The sequence below is a fragment of the Eleutherodactylus coqui genome, chromosome 4 (assembly GCF_035609145.1).
Source record: "Eleutherodactylus coqui strain aEleCoq1 chromosome 4, aEleCoq1.hap1, whole genome shotgun sequence".
Taxonomy (NCBI): domain Eukaryota; kingdom Metazoa; phylum Chordata; class Amphibia; order Anura; family Eleutherodactylidae; genus Eleutherodactylus; species Eleutherodactylus coqui.
The window spans coordinates 16420452-16439015 of NC_089840.1; positions in this window are offsets into that span (position 1 = coordinate 16420452).

Sequence of the window (18564 nt, forward strand, 5' to 3'; positions counted from 1 at the left end):
CATTGCAGATTGCCTGTCAGATCACAGTATAATGTAATATCATACAGCAGGAGTGATTGAATGATCACAAGTTCGTGTCCCCTATGGGGACTAAAAAAAAAGGAAAAATCAGTTTAAAAAAGTTTAATTAATTATTTTAAAAAAATTAAAAGGTAGTAAAAGTTAAAAAAAAACTGCCATTTTTATAATAAAACAGTCTAAGTAAAAAAAAAAAACATATTTGGTATCACTGCATCCATAAAAGTCCCTTCTATCAAAGTAATTCATTATTTATCCTGCACGGTGCACTCTGTCAAGAAAAAAATGTGATAAAAGCCAATCAAAAACTTATGTAACTTATGTAGTCCAATATGGTAGCAATAGAAAGTACAGGCTGTCACACAAAAAATGAGCCCTCACACAACGATATTTATGGAAAAATAAAAAAGCATAATACAATTTTCAGGGTACACAACTCTCAATGTCCCAATCACTATTCTCACCTAGAGTGTCTAGAGGTCGTCCTTCCCTGTTAAAGGCCTCGGTCACACGGGCGATTTTCCGTGCGACCTGCGCATGTGATCTGCGATCTTATAGAACCATTGCTTTGCAATGGTATCGGACACATGAGCGCTTTTTATGCGCTCGTCCGATAAATTATAGAACAGAAATCGCAGATCGCACCTATCTGCGATCTGTGATTCCGGTTCTCTTCTCTATATGCGCTCAATGGGGCTGGCGGCAGCAGCGCCGACCCCATTGAGAACATATAGAAGACAAATCATTCTCCTCTGTCACAGCTGTAACAGCTGTGGCAGAGAAGAATGATGTTTAGCCATTGAATTCAATGGAGCCGGCAATACAGCCGGCTCCATTGAAAGCAATGGGCTGCCGGCGATCGCGGGATGAATTTTCGGGAAGGGCTTAAAAATATAAGCCCTTCCCTGAAATTCATCCAGAAATGTGTAAAAAGAAAAAATATATATATACTCACCTTGTCCCGGCAGACGGAGTTCAGCCCCGGCCGGCTGGCAGTTCTCCTGAACTGCTGTGAGTAGTATTCAGCAGCCGGGACTTTAAAATACCCGCCTGCTGAATGAGCTGCCTCTGATTGGTCACAGCCCTGACCAATCATAGGCAGCTCTCACTCACCCATTCATGAATTCATGAATGGGTGAGTGAGTGCTGCCTCTGATTGGCTCAGCGCAGGGACCAATCAGAGGCAGCTCTCAGCTGAATGACAGCTCTGAGAACTGCCGGCCGGCCGCGGCTGAACTCCGTCTGCCGGGACCAGGTGAGTATATATTTTATTTTCTTTTTACACATTTCTGGATGAATTTCAGGGAAGGGCTTATATTTTTAAGCCCTTCCCGAAAATTCATCGTGAGATTGCCCGCAGCCCATTGCTTTCAATGGAGCCGGCTGTAGTGCCGGATCCATTGAATTCAATGCGCTGGACAGCACTGAACTGCTCCGGCCCGATTCTATTGAAACCCGGCTAGGAGCAGTTTTTTCGGGCGATTTTTCGGCCCCGGTCACGCGATTTGTGGATGCGCATCCGTCATGCGATCCGCAAATCGCGGGAAAAAACGCCCGTGTGACCGAGGCCTTATACACATGATGGGCCCAGTCTGGTCCGTAATGGACCTCAGGCTCCCAGTTCCTGATGCTGCTACTGAAGCCTCTCTCTCTCACTGGCTTTCAGCAGAGGTCTGAATGTGTCTGGAAGTTTTAACTTCTCCAGGCACAACCGTACAGCTGTCCCTGCTGATTAGCACACAGAAGGCCTGCTTTCATGCCCTCTGCTGGCCTTTCTATGAACTCCCTTGCCATATGTAGTGATCATACGAACCCATAGCATAAAGTTATCATGTCATTTTTCCTGCAGTGTGTACACCGTAGAAACAAGACCTCCCCAAAAATGGCATAATTTTTTTTTTCATTTCATTCAACTTATAATTTTTTTTTACGTTTTGCAGTACATTATATGGTACATTATATGGTACCATTGAAAAATACAACTCGTTCATCTACATTGATGGATAAATAAAAGAATTATGATTTTTTAAAAATGGGGAGGAAAAATATGACACTGAAAAAAGGGGTTGCTTCCCTGAGGGGTTATAAATACCCATAGACTGCATCTGGTGAAAAATAGCTCAAAATCCTTACTTTTGACTATGCCTGACTTCCCTTATATTTATGGACTTTTATTTGTAGTCTAAAAAACATCCTCAGTATATATATATATATATATATATATATATATATATTTTTTTTTTTTTTTTTTTTTCTTACATTACAGTCAATAGGAAATATAGGGGAACATAAAGCTCTATGTTTGTATACACTTAAAGGGGTTGTCCCGCGGCAGCAAGTGGGTCTATACACTTCTGTATGGCCATAATAATGCACTTTGTAATGTACATTGTGCATTAATTATGAGCCATACAGAAGTTATAAAAAGTTTTATACTTACCTGCTCCGTTGCTGGCGTCCTCGTTCCCATGGAGCCGACTAATTTTCGCCCTCCGATGGCCAAATTAGCCGCGCTTGCGCAGTCGGGGTCTTCTGCAGTCTTCTATGGGGCCGCTCGTGTAGAATGCCGGCTCCGTGTAGCTCCGCCCCGTCACGTGCCGATTCCAGCCAATCAGGAGGCTGGAATCGCCAATGGACCGCACAGAAGCCCTGCGGTCCACGGAGACAGAGGATCCCGGCGGCCATCTTCAGCAGGTAAGTATGAAGACGCCGGACCGCCGGGATTCAGGTAAGCGCTGTGCGGGTTGTTTTTTTAACCCCTGCATCGGGGGGTTGTCTCGCGCCGAACGGGGGGGGGGGGGGGGGGGTTAAAAAAAAAAAAAAAAAACGTTTCGGCGCGGGACAACCCCTTTAATGCATTATTTTTTTGTTCTTAAATGCTTAAAATGAAAGTAAATGGCCAACTGCAAAAAATGTCTAAAATTCTTTGCAGTTAAAAGGCATAAACATTTTTTTAAATATAAAACTGGACATAAACATTTGGAAATATATTGTTATACCTTAAATGTATATGCTAAGAAAAATATAGTCATGCGTAATATTGCATATATTTGTATACTTTTTATATGTATGCTTAACATATACACTAAATGTATATTATAATCGTGATTTGAACAGCACCTATGACAGCAATGGTGTTGGAACTAGTCAACTGCTATTATGCATGCTAAGAAGCAACTAGTTGTGTGTTTAGACACATTAGTTTGAGCACCAACATTGTATTCAGCTAGTGTCAGCTTGTGCTGCTGGGATCTGTTGTTCTATATGCATTTCCAGCAGCACAGCTTCACAGGTGTGGGATAATTAAGCTGGCTGGGTGTGGATTTGTCAAGCCAGTAAATCCCCCAGCCCCTCTGGCTAGAGGATGCTTGTTTCCCTTCACTCTAGGGTTTTGCTTTCTTGCATGTTTGTTCTGTACATGTGAACAGTGATGTGTTTGTTGGGTCTGTGCAGGTGACCAGACTAGGTGTATGAACAGCCCTATTCTGTCTTGTATGCAATCCCTGATGTGTTGGTGTGAACTGTGTTCTGTCTGTTTGGAACATTTGCCATCAAGAGTGAGGTAGGTCTTTAGGTTCCATAGTAGGGCTGTCCCTATCAGGATGATCGCCTCGTATGCAGGCTGGTTTTACGTGGAAGTTGTCTTATGAGAGTAGACATCACCGAAACAACAAGAACCCTTGGCCAATTCACGAACCAATACCTCATACCTTTATAGCTATTCCATCCGGCTATGTGTTCAGGTATGTTTGGTGTGTGTTTTGGTTGTCAGTTGTTAGAAGATTAGTTGGAGGATGTTGAGCCTTTATCCTGGGTGAAAGCTTATACATTCAGTTAAGTACTGGTAATATATCCTTTTGCTTTTTGTTAGTCTTAACACAGTTTCTTTGTAGTATTTTGTGTATCTATCCAGGCACCTTATCAGGAACAGTCAGGTCCTAGGTGAAACCGTGGGGCTGTCCTTATCAGGACGCCTACCCTACTTTCAGGCAGGGGCCCCCATTCCCCTGAATTGGGAGTTATTATTGTGTGCACCTCTGGCATTTGTGTGAACGCCACCCTGCGTCCATACTGAGGCGTGGTGCTCTTGTGCTGCGCGGATATGACAGCTTGACTGTGCAATGTCTGTTGGTCAAAACAATTATGGACATCCTCCTCTGACCCCTTTTATTGCTTAATTTTTTTAATGGATTTTAGGAAGCATGTATATGCATGGGGTTACTGGGTATTTACTCAGAAGAAAATTCTCCAATGATTGGTCAACAATCCCATTGTCTCTGGCCTCCTTCACCATCATTTCAAGCTGAGTCTGGAAATACTCATTAACATCATTTGAATCCAGATTGGGTAGAGGCATAGGGGCGCCCAGTTGACATGCACAGATACTATTAGACATGCGCAGTAACACCTGGAGGATGCCGGTAACATGCAGCTGGGAAACAGAGCCTATGGAGGACTACTGTGCTTTACATCACCTGTAAGTTATTGAGATGTACACATGGATGTGTCCTGATTGGCTTTTATTTTAACATGTTTTATATAAATTATATGTTGTCTGTGGGCAGCACTAGTTTGACAAAGACACATTCTGAGTCGAAACGTCGCAGCTATCTGCTGGCTTGTATCTGGAGAATGGAAGAAAATTGTTCTTTTGGGAACAGAATTGTACCTTGCATGCTGCCAGACTTCAATTACATTAAAGTGGGACATTGTTACTAATCCCCGGAATACTGGTAACATGATTTTGCCCTGCACTCCGAGGTCACAGCTCTAAGTTCTATACCAAGAAGCTCCAATAACAAAAGGTCCAGGGTCTCTCCATAGGCTGTTGTTCTGTGTAGTAAGTAATACAAAGCAAAAAGATGAAGAACAAGACGTTTGGCTGTCCTCTTTGTTGTCAGGTAGTGAGTATTTTTGTTACTTATGTGGGTAAACAGAGAATAGCAGTTAATTGCAATTATTTGCCACTGTTCAATGCAAACATACTTTGCCTACCCCCTGTATGTCCATTCAAAGAGACTCAAGGCAAGAATACTGAATTCGGAACAAAAACGAGCGTACCCCTACGAACATTAAAACTTTGCAGGTGGCCCAATGCGTTGTTAAAGGGCTTTGATGATGTTGAAAACCAATTAGAGAGTATTCAATCATAAATGAGCCATTCCAAGTTATGCAATGCTCCTTCAGATCAAAGAAGTAAATCTGCTGCTATATGCAAAATGAACTTTAATCATTTCACATTTATTTCAAATGTGTTTTGCTTGGGATCAATGCCCACAAAGCACAACCTGTTGTTTTGTGAAGTGTTTGCTGCCATTTTATGATTTCGAACAGTAGGGCGCCTCAATTTCTATTTTGTCTTCAAGCCCTTTGAAGCCTTTGGAAAGCAGAAACATTTTAACTTAAAGTATAAATGCTGAATAATTATTTTCGCAAGAGAATTAAATTATACAGAAATATAGTCCATTTGTATTAGTTGCCAGCTAAAATGCATCATTCAAAATGATCCTGTCGGCTTTAATGGGGCACTAGACAAAAAAACAGCTAGGTCCAATGTGAAAAGTAAAACTACTCACGAATAAATACCGCATCTTGTGAGTTTCTTGTTATGAGAGAGCTTAAGATTGTGTGTTTAGATGGATTTTTGTTATGTAATTGATAGATTCTGTTCTTCTTCAATAGACCCCTGTAGGATATAAAAGATAAACTGCGGTATATAAAATCGCTAAAGCCCAAAATTGAATTTCTCACATAAGAGGAGCAAAGAAGGTAAAATGTAATGTTCTGCATTATCCTAGCATCCCAGCACTGTAATGGGAAAGTGTGAGTGTGATATATGAACTACAAAAAGTATTACGGATAGATTACCTAGACCCTCCTGTGGTTCTAGGAAATTCGACTTAGACCACCCAGACCTCAGTCCAGGTCTTGCCATGATACAAATGCTAAAATGTGGCCATTATTAAGGTCTTCTCAGACCAGCCTTAAATGGCATGTAGCAAAATTTCAAGTTACCCTTATCTACAGGCTAGGGGATAACTTGCCAATCGGTAGGGATCTCACCACTGAGATCACCACTGATCTGGAGAACAGGACTCCCGTGTCCCCCTCTCCTATCACTGTGGGCTCACTTCTTCCCCTACAATGATGTCACTCTGAAGGGAGAGCTGGCTGAGCATGTGCAGTCAGTGCTCCATTCATTTCAATGGAGCTAATGGAAATAGCTGAGCGGCACCTGCTCAGCTATCTTATCAGTCCCATTGAAAGTGAATGGAGTGCTCTTGCGCTTGCACAACTAACTCTACATTCAGTCCCCTTCTCACTTTTTAGAGGTGCAATAGCCCCACAGTGAGGAGGACACGACCCCCAATGATTAACAAGTTACCCTCTATCCTGTAAATAGGGGATAAGTTAAAATCTTGGAGCAACCAATTTAAAGGGTTTTTTTCTGTTCCACGCATTTATTGCATGTCCACAATGTAAAGCAAATTGACTATTGAAAATGTACAAGTTTCCAGTTGCAAATTCCACCAGAAAACAGATTTTTTTTTTCTTTTTGCTTCAACTATGATGCTTTTTAGACACTTTTAGGGCTTATACACATGAGCTATATTCTCACAGCGCGCTGCAATGCGCATAAGACGTGCATGAATATGAAATCCCAGCACATTCTATCTTTAGGCATTCAATTAGAACACCTTACCCATTGTTTTCAATGGGACATAACTAGACATTGCATGGCACTTGCATAGCTGGTGAATTCTGTATTGAACAGTGGTCCGGACCCGAGAGGTCCCTTCCAATTCTATGATTACAGATAAAAACATTCAACAAAATATATATTTAAATTAAAATTGATGGATACACTAAAACCTATTTGAGCTTGAAAGATTAAATAACAAAAAAAATACAAATAAAGATTAAGGCCTCATGTCCACAGGCAAATTATGAATTAGGATCCACATGCGAATCCGCACCCCATAGGGATGCATTGACCACCCGCGGATGGTCAATAAAAGTGATTTTTAAAAAAATGGAGCATGAAAAAAAATGGACCATGCTCCATTTTCGTGCGGACCAAAATCGAAATATACTCACCTGCTCCGGATCTTCCCTTCTTCGCAGCTTCATCTTCTCTCCGTTGCAGCCAGATCTTTTTTCTTCGGGCCGGCGCATGCGCTTGGCACGCAACCGACGTGCTGTGCGCACCCGCCGGGCCGAAGAAAGAAGATCCGGCCGTGACGGAGAGAAGATGAAGCCGCGACGAAGAGAAGATCCGGAGCATGCCAGAGGTGAGTTAATTCTTATTTTAAGCGCTCATGTCCGCGGGGCAGGAGGGACCCGCTACGGATTCTCCGTGGAGAATCCGTAGCGGGCCTGATTTTCTCTGTGGACATGAGGCCTAAAAAAGGAGGCAAAATAGGATTATGAAAAAAAAAGAACTGACATGAAGAATACATATTAAACAGCCTTGATGCACTGATTGAGACCATTAGGAGTCAAAGTGAACAGCTTGAAAATCTAAAAATACTCAAGCTGCTTCAAGTATAAAAACCTGTTAGGAAATTCAGAAGGGATATGCTCAATGGGAGTAATGGTTAAAAGCTTAAAAACAGAGCTCTGTGCTAACTTGAAATGGCTTGAAACACCGTGAAGAAGCAAACGACTCATAATGTTAGAACTGTGCTTGTTAAGGTGACAATTTAAGGGATGCATATTCCAGCCCACGTACTGGAGCTTGCAGGGGCGCTGTTATTTTTGGATCTTAATTCTTGTGTCGGAAACTTGATGTTAGTCTGTCACTTTTCCGTTAAATTTATGTCAGGTATCAGTTGCCTCCAACATTCCCCCTCCCCCTTTGTCAACCAATATACACTGGTTGATGTCAAGCCTAAATTTACTTTCCATCCTATACATCACAGGGGACCTGCTATCACATCTTTTTGGATTTTCCAGCTGAGCACTTTGACTCCTAGTAGTCCTAATGAGCACATCAAAGCTGTCTGCACTCCAGTCCTTTTTTTCCCTTTATTGCTGATTTATTTGTATTTTTTTTGCTGTTATTTTATCCTACAGACTTCTATAGGTCTTAATGTATTCAGCAATTTTAATTCAGATATTGACTTATTTGAGTGTTTTACCTCATTATATTATGGTGGTAATTCTCTTTTAATTTTTGCTTTTTGGCAATGACATATCAGTGTTTTTTTATAATGACACATTTTTTCTTCCTCTTTGGTTTTAATCATCAAATAATATATTGGTTTACTGCTGCCTTTCCTTCCTTGGAACCCTTTTTCCTGCTATCAGTTTTTAGTTTTTATTAATCAATCCATATATGAAATTGGAAGCCCTCACTTACTGACTGACTCGCCACTAATTCTCTAACTTCCCAGTGTCGTACAAACTTAAAATTTGGCACAGCCATTCTTTAGGTCTTAAAAAAGGAAATTAAATGGGTCACAACTTGATTATCCAATTCTAAGCACTAAAATCTGTGGAAAACTGTCATACATGAGATAGTTATTTGCTCAAAAACCATAAAGACTAGGGAAATGATTCTTTTGCACACACAGTACCTTCAGGCCGTGGAGGTGAAAAGAGCAGGCCTCTTTTAGAAATGTATTGCCCAAGCTTGATCATTTGTGCTGAAAGTGCAAATTTTCAAAATTTGGTATGTAGAAAGTAAAGGGCTCGTAACTTGATTATCTACCTTACCTTTAAGTTTATATTTGGTGACCTTTATGTGTATATACTGAAGAGAATCTACCTCAACTTTAGGGCTTATTCATATGAGTATATGCGTTAATATGTTTGCCCATACAGAACGGGGCTACCTCCAGGAAGGGACATTGACGTGAGTGAAGGTCAGGGAGTCCCGCGCCGTGAGTACCTGTGCACACTACTAGTACTGTAGCTTAATCATCGGCCAAAAAAAACTGTGCTAGACGCAGTATAGCTCCTGTTCAGGCACTTACAAGTCAGTTTAGTGCCATGTCTGTACAGGATCCAATGCAAGCTCTGATTCAGCAAGTGCTAGCATTATCGCAGCAAATGGCGGACAATATGCAGCAGCTGTCTGCCATTCAGTCTTTGCCTGCAGCATCGGTCTTGTCTGCACAATCTGAACCAAGGCTTGAGCTACCAGACCGTTTTTTTGGCAAACCTAGTGAGTTTGTTTCTTTTCGTGAAGCCTGTAAGTTATATTTTCGGTTAAGGCCTGTTTCCTCAGGGAATGAGGCCCAGCATGTGGGCATAGTTTTCTCCCGGTTACAGGGAGTCCCTATGGCCTGGGTATTTTCCCTTTCTCCTGCCTCACCTACTATGTCTTCTGTTGACAGTTTTTTCTCAGCTCTAGGATTGCTCTATGATGATCCAGATCATGTGGCCCTCACTGAAAGCAAAATCTGAATGATTCTACAAGGGAACCACACGGCTGAAGACTACTGCGCGGAATTCCAGCGCTGGGCAAACAAAACCCAGTGGAATGATCTGGCTTTGAGAAGCCAAATTTGTTGTGGTTTGTCATGCAGCGTGAAGAATGCAATGGTTCATTATGCTACACCTTGCATGTTGGAGGATGCTATGGCCTTGGCGATTAGGATTGATCGCCGTCTGCAGGAGAGAAAGTAGGAGACTATGTTTGAATCTCCTTCTTCATCGTCCATGTCCCCTGAAGAGGTTGCGGAGGAACTTATGGAAATAGGGACAGTTTCTATTAATAAAGCACGTAGAGATATTCATCTAAAGAAAGGTTTAGGCTTTTATTGTGGGCAAGACGGGCACTTTATTTGCAGTTGTCCAGTGAGACCCAGGTACAAGCAACCAGTTATTCAGCAGGATCCACAAGTTGCTTGGTTGGCGAAATCCAGTCAAGACGTCTCAGCTGAGGTAATTTTAGATCATAACACCATATCTGCTGGTGTTTGTCTTTATAGCGGCTCAGACATTAATATGATTAATTCTCAGTTTGCCCTAAAAGCTAGTCTGAAGATAAACACTCTCCCTAAACCAATGTCAGTCACCAATGTAGACTCGTCCCCGTTACGCCTGAGACACTTTGTTCTGGACGTACATTTAAGGGTTGGGTAGTTCCATGTGGAAACTATGTCCTCGTATATTTATGAGGGCCTGCTCTCTGATATAATCCTTGGATTATCGTGGTTTAGGATCCACAATGCGATTGTCGACTGGGTCTTTAATGAGATTTCAGGGTGGGGAACCCATTGTCTAACCAGATGTATTCCTGTGAATACCCGTTAGGGACTATTAGCCCCCATCCTGGTTCTGGGAACAGTAATGAATTTCTGTTTACCTTTTGCACTACACATGTTCATTACAGACTATTGTGTCTGAGACCGATTGTGTAAAGCGCAATAGTTCAATTCAAGGTGTCTTATGTATGTTTTTGCTCCTTATGGTGACAGTTATGCATTTTTCTCAGGCCCTTTATGGATAAGTCCTGTAAGACATTTTTCATCCACTGAAGGAGTTGTCATTTTTATTTTTTGCCCTAAGGGACCAGAGGCCCCTTTTTTTGATGGCGGGATAGTGTCACGTTTCAGTCAGCACATAGTTAATTATTTGTCAGCACACCTTGTTTTTGTAGGTTCTGTCCAGACTAGCAAGGGTTAACAGCTCCTGTGCCTTCTAGTCTAGGTTAATTACCCTGCTAGGGTCTCAGAGGTGGCATCTTTCGAATAAGGCTGTGAGCATGAACCCTAGGTGTATGTTCTTTGACAGCTTGAGTTAGGGCTAGAAATTGTTCAGAAGTTTCAAAATGACCAATGCTCAAATTACTACCGCTCAACCAAAGTCCTTTAACGTGCCTCCCTTGTTGACCAAAGGCATGATACAGATTGTTATTATTGTGATAAACCTCAAAGTAAAAAGGGAATATTTCTCCTGCTGCCACCAACTTCGAAGCACAACGATACATCATAGGTTTACAACATTTCCTTCCTGTAACTTTCTTCTGTGAAATAATGACGAGCTATCCCACTATCAGTCCAGACTCTTAATTTAGTACATGGTTGACAATCATACAGCGGATACATTTGCTTCCAGTAAGATTTCCATGAAGTAAATAAGACAAAGTGTGAAACAGACAGGAACCATCCAGAGGAATATTTACTACTTTGTGTGGGATAGCGCGTCCATCAACAATAAAGCATCCAATAGACATTTTCTTTTTAAATAGGTATAGATCAGATAGATTCAATAGTTCAAAAGGAAATAGACCTAATTTTATATACTGAATTTAAAGACTTGCAGTTTGATTGTAAATTATTGTTGTTGGAAAATTAATTTCTCAAAAAGGCCTGCTTAATATATCTCCAGGACCTGAAGGTACCGTGTACGCAAAAAATCATTTCCCAAGGTTTTATGGTTTCTGAGAAAAGAATTATCTCAAGTGTCACATTTTTTCCCCAGATTTTTGTGCTTCTATTTAAATAATCAAGTTGTGACCCCTTTACTTTTTCAATTTACTACCTAAAGACTGTTTGTGGCAAATTTCAAGTTTCACGACACCAGGAAGTTAGGGAATTAATGATGAGTTACTGAAAAGGGCTTTCGTATTTATATATACTTTATATATACAGATGTAAGGTAGATTCTATGCAGTATATAGTAATAAAGGTAAGGTAAATTCTCCTCAGTCTGCAAATAGAGACGGGGCAGATTCTCCTCAGTACATACGGAAGGCCAGTAAGATTCTCCTCAGTGTATACACATAGAGGTTAGGTAGATTCTCCTCAATATATACACATAGAGGTGAGGTAGACTTTCCTTAGTATATACACTTAGAGATAAGGTAGATTCTTTTCAGTATAAACACATAGAGGGGAGGTAGATTCTCCTTAGTATATACACATAGAAGTATGGTAAATTCTTTTCAGTAAATATACATAGAGGTTAGGTAGATTCTCCTCACTATATACACATAGAGGTGAGGTAGATTCTCCTCACTATATACACATAGAAATGAGGTGGATTCTCTTTAGCATGTATACACAGAGGTGAGGTAAATTCTCCTCAGTATATACACAAAGGTGGGGTAGATTCTCCTCAGTGTATACACATAGGGGTCTGGTAGATTCTCCTCATATATACACAGAGAGTTGTGAGGTAAGTAATCAAGTCCCCTATTTTGCATGGTTCTTTACGTTAGCCATGATGAACATATTTTATTCCTCGGTTCTTCTGAAGTTACCATGACAGGTATGTCAGCGAGTATACACATGAGGGCAGACATAGATGAATATATTTGAGTAGGCACTTCCGCATGTTCTCCTCAGTGTATACACATAGAGGTGAGTTAGATTCTCCTCAGTATATACACATAGAGGTGAGGTAAATTCCCCTCAGTATATAGACATAGAAGAGCATTAGGTTCTTCTCAGTATATACACATAGAGGTCAGTTAGATTCTCCTTAGTATATGCACATAGAGGGGAGGTAAATTCACCTCAGTATATACACATAAAAGTGAGGTAAATTCCCCTCAGTATATACACATAGAGTTGAGGTAAATTCCCCTCAGTATATACACATAGAAGAGCATTAGGTTCTCCTCAGTATATACACATAGAGGTGAGGTAGATTCTCCTCAGTATATACACATAGAGGTGAGGTAGATTCTCCTCAGTGTATACACATAGAGGTGAGGTAGATTCTCCTCAGTATATACACATAGAGGGGAGGTAGATTCTCCTCAGTATATACACATAGAGGTCACTTAGATTCTCCTCAGTATATACATATAGAGGAGCATTAGATTCTCCTCAGTATATACACATAGAGGTCACTTAGATTCTCCTCAGTATATACATATAGAGGAGCATTAGATTCTCCTCAGTATATACACAGAGAAGAGTGTTAGATTATCTTTAGTATATACACAGAGAGTTGTGAGGTAGATTTTCCACTGCATATAAACATAAAGTAAGATAGATAATCAAGTTAAGAGCCCTTCACTTTCCCTATCCTCATACCGAATTTCCAAAATTTGCATTTTGAGCACAAATTATCATGCTAGGACAATAAATTTCAAAAAGAAACCTGCTTTCTTCACCCCCATGACGTGAAGTTTGAGTGTGAAGGTTTCTGAGCAATTAAGTATCTTATGTATGCCAATTTTTCACAGATTTTTACGCTTAAAATTGAACAATCGAGTTGTGGCACATTTACTTCTCCTACTTAGGAACTAAAGAATGGTCGTGCCAAATTTTATGCTTGTACGACACTGGGAAGTTAGAGAATTAGTAGCGAGTCAGTCAGTGAGTGAGGGCTTTTGCTTCTATTTATGGATTGATTAATAAAAACTAAAAACTGATAGCAGGAAAAAGGGTTCCAAAGAAGGAAAGGCAGCAATAAACTAATATATTATTCGGTTACTAAAACCAAAGAGCAATGAAAAATGTGTCATTGTAAAAGAAAATCACTGATATGCCATTGCCAAAAAGCAAAAATTAAAAGAGAATTACCACCATAATATAATGAGGTAAAACGCTCAAATAAGTCAATATTTAAATTACAATTGCTGAATACATTAAGACCTATAGAAGTGTGCAGTATAAAATAACAGCAAAAAAATACAAATAAATCTGCAATAAAGGGAAAAAAAAGGACTGGAGTGCAGACTGCTTTGATGTGCTCATTAGGACTATTAGGAGTCAAAGTGCTCAGCTGGAAAATCCAAAAAGATTTGATAGCTGGTCCCCTGTGATGTATAGAATGGAAAGTAAATTTAGGCTTGACATCAACCAGTGTATATTGGTTGACAAGGGGGGAGGGGGAATGTTGGAGGCAACTGATACCTGACATAAATTTAACGGAAAAGTGACAGGCTAACATCAAGTTTCTGACACAGGAATTAAGATCCAAAAATAACAGCGGCCCTGCAAGCTCCAGTACGTGGGCTGGAATATGCATCCCTTAAATTGTCACCTTAACAAGCACAGTTCTAACATTATGAGTCGTTTGCTTCTTCACAGTGTTTCAAGCCATATCTAGTTAGCACAGAACTCTGTTTTTAAGCTTTTAACCATTACTCCCATTGAGCATATCCCTTCTGAATTTCCTAGCAGGTTTTTATACTTGAAGCAGCTTGAGTATTTTTAGATTTTCAAGCTGTTCACTTTGACTCCTAATGGTCTCAATCAGTGCATCAAGGCTGTTTAACGTATATTATTCACATCAGTCATTTTTAATCATCTTATTTTCTCTCCTTTTTAAGCTTAATTTGTATTTTGTTTTTTGTTATTTAGTCTTTCACGCCTCTATGGGTTTTAGACAGTGTATACATTAATTTTAATTTAAATATTGATTTATTTTCAAAGCTTTTGCCTATAATCATAGAATTGGAAGGGAGCTCTCGGGTCCAGTCCCCTGTTCAATGCAGGATTCACTAAGTCATTTCAGCCTATGTTTCGAGAACTCACCACCTCCCGTGGCAACCTGTTCCACTCATTGATTCCCCTCACTGTCTAATATCTAATCTGTGTCTCCTCCCTTTCAGTTTCATCCCATTGCTTCTAGTCTTTCCTTGTGCAGATGACAATAGGGCTGATCCCTCTGCACTGTGACAGCCCTTCAGATATTTGTAAACCGCTATTAAGTCTTCTCTCAGCCTTCTTTCATTCAAGCTAAACATTGCCAAATCCTTTGCAGACAGCTCCTCATCTTGGTTACTTTTCTCTGAACCAGTTTGTCGATGTCAACTTTAAATTGGGATAAAAAACGCTCTTGCCATTAGCATTAACTTGGAATTGGATCCCTTTAAAATATAACTTTTATTGAATTATACATAGATTGCACATGGAAACAAAAATATTTAAAAGCCCAGTATATGCTGCAGACATATATATTATATTGTGGTTTGTTACTATCCACATTGTTAATGTTATCCCATATTCAGATAGCTGTCAGTCTATGGCTATAGTTATGTTTGCATATGTTATTCAGCAGGTCAGTACTGGAGAGGATGATCAGATGGTCAAAAAATAATAATCGGGGTGCGTGTTCCCCATAGACACCAATAACAACAAATAAATTCTCCTAACTGGAGGTACAGGGAAGCCTCCAGAACACTGGCTATAGCATCTGACTAGATGATCGGATCTAGTTTAGAACCAGTACACCATCCTCTAGCATTTACTATGGAGGGAAACTGCATGACTGTCTAGCTATGTTTTGAGTAATTGCAATGCCCCAAAGGATTAACCCCTTAATGACGCGGGCATTTTTCTTTTTCCATTTTCGTTTTTTCCTCCCCCCTTTAAAAAAATCATAACTCCTTTATTTATCCATCCACGTCGCTGTATGAGGGCTTGTTTTTTGCGGGACGAGTTGTATTTTTCAAAGGTGCTATTTAAAGTACCATATAATGTACTGAAAAACTTTTAAAAAATTCTAAGTGGAGTAAAATGAAAAAAAAATGACATTTTGCCATTTTTTAGTGCGTCTTGCTTCTACGGCACACAAATGGCAACAAAAACGACATGATAACTTTATTCTATGGGTCGGTACGATTACTACGATGCCAAACTTGTATAGGTTTTTTTTACTATACTCCTCTTTTTTTTTTTTAAAGACATAACATTTTTTTCAATTATTTTCTGCGGTCATTTTGTGCGCGCAATAACTTTTTTATTTTTCTGTCGACGTAGTTGAGCAAGGTTTCATTTTTTGAGGGATGTCCTGTAGTTTCTAATAGTACCATTTTGGAATACATACGACTTTTTGATCGCTTTTTATTGCGTTTTTTCTGGGAGACAGGGTAACTAAAAAAATGCATTTCTGGCGTTCTTCATTTCTTTTTTCGAACGACGTTCACCGTGCGGGAAAAATTATGTGGTACTCTGATAGTTCGGACTTTTACGGACGCGGTGATACCAAATACATATTTTTAATTTATTATTTAGATTTTTTAATAATAGATATGGCAAAAGGGGGGCGTTTTAAACTTTTACAACTTTTTTTTTTTTTCAATTAAAAAAAAACTTTATTGATTTTTTTTTTTACTTTACTTTGAAGTCCCCCTGGGGGACTTTAAGATGCGATGCTTTGATCGCTCCTGCAGTATGACGTAATGCTATAGCATTATGTCATATTGCTTTTTGACAGGCAACCTATGAAGCCACCCCACGGGGACGGCTTGATAGGCAGTCTGCTAAGGCAGCCCTGGGGCCTTTCATTAGGCCCCCGGTTGCCATGACACATGCACGGCTCTCCCGATCTCACCGCGGGGGGGCCGTGCGGGACCCCCGAACATCGTTCGGGGGATTTAAATGCCGCTGTCAGAATTGACAGCGGCATTTAAATGGTTAATAGCCGCGATCGGCCGCTCGCGGCTATTGCCCGCGGATGTCAGCTGTTATAAACAGCTGATGCCCGCACTGTATGAAGAGAGGCTGCATCGCAACCTCTCTTCATACATACCCCGACGCTCCATGACGTACCAGGTACGTCATTGGTCGTTAAGGGGTTAATAAGATGGGATAGCAATACCTGTGGTCTAATACTGATATTAAAATATGAAACCGAGCTCTTCCAACATAGCTTCTATAGGCAGTGCTGTGGAAGCTTCCCTGTTTTTATCACTTTTAATCATCATTTTCATCCATCTTACTTCCTTACAGCAACCGCACATCACGAGTATTGACGGGCTGGTCTTCTACCGGCATTATCGGTTCATTAGTAGATGAACTTTATAATTAATCTATTACCCCTTCTTATATATATATTGTGAGGGATTAGCATCAGTATAAGGTAGCAGCATGGACATCCACAGCCAGAGACAGTGACACTAGGAATAAAGTTCAAAGTCCAGGCTTTGCCTGGGTTTATTGCAGCAAAAGTAAAGCAAAACAGGCCTTAACTTCAGGCCAACAGAACTTAACACCTGCTCGTCTGAGCACTAGCTAAACATAGATCGGTCCTGACTACTCACTGTCAAACAAAACACTGCTTGCTGCGCACAGCCAGTCTGGTCCTCAGACCTGCAGAGGTCTCGCCACCCTCTCTAGACCTGCAGGCCCAGGCTTTATAAGGCCTGGTACAAGCCTCACCTGGTACGTGGGAGTGGCCATCCCACCCTTCGCTTTGACCACTCCAGGAAAAGCCGGCCCGGACTATGCGACTTGGAGTCACTTACACACTACAACGTGTCAGTAACTTAGTGTTACTGACACACAAATGCTGGCTTCCTCCACCGAGCCTAGGCTGCTCGGTGGCACGTATCTGCCCAGGTGCTCCCTAAAGCCTCATATGAGAGCATCCTAGGCGAGATATATCTGCCCTCCAGCACTTTGCCAGTCACTGTCTCACAATATATATATATATATATATATATATATATATATATATATATATATATATATATATATTTACATATTATTGTAGTATGGTATGATTACTGTTCTTATTTTAGTCTCCTCTCTTTTGCTAATAATATCCATTTAAATATCTGTTTATTTACACCTTGTGGCCATGTCTTTCCTTCGCTCACTATACTGGTTGTATGCTACTCTTAGCATTATCCATGTGAATATGCCTATTCCATTAGTGAGTCTTATTCGTAAATAGGTGTTTTATATGCATATGCCAACTTATTCATAGATGTTCATTGTTACTTTGTATTTATCATGTGTCTCCTTTTGTAATTACCGCCATGGTATCATGTGATTACATCACATGACCCCATGACATCACCTGCAAAACCACCCTGCAACTTATATCTTAAGTTATATCTTATGTAGAGATGAGCAAGCACGCTTGGATAGCCAGTTACTTGAGCGAGCCTCACTCTTCTTGAGTAACTGCATTCTTGTTCCCCTATTGTCAATAGCTAGTTGAAGTGCCTGTCCAGCACAGAAATGCACTGCCTTACAAAAAGTTTTTTCCTCCACTCTTCGTCTTCTGAATCTCTCAGTGCACCATGGTCCCCTGATTTTTTCTTTGCTCTTGGTACTTTAAGTTACTAAAACTATTCTTTATATTTTTCTAAATGGAAAACCCATTCCTGCCCTTTCCAACTAATGCATGGATGTGCCTATATCTGCTAGATTAAGAAATGCTCTTTGTAGATATTCTCTGTTTTATTAAATTAAATGCCATTTTTGAACAGATCTTCTTAATTAACTCAGAAATACTGCTGAGCAAACTCTTAAAAGATCAGTTCGGCAAGTTCGCCAAATTTCTGCAAAAAGTTTGATTCAGTCCAAATTAGTTAGAATGGAACCAGAACTTCACCAACACTGGTGTATACACTGTCTTAGAGACATCAAAGTATTACTCCTCCTCCTTGGCTACCAACACATGCATGCATGTTTGTGTAGGTTTCTACAAACATTCATACAAGCTGCATGCAGATGGTGTCCTTGGTCAGATTTGAAACCATGATCCCAGTGCTACAAGAAAACAGTGTTAACCATTGCACTACCATGCTGCTCCTCCCTTCTTCCCCTGGAAGAGGAGGTTGAAAAGGAGGAGGAGGAATTTTAGTGGTTTTGGCTGAAATGAGGTTTGGGTTCGCCTGGAACT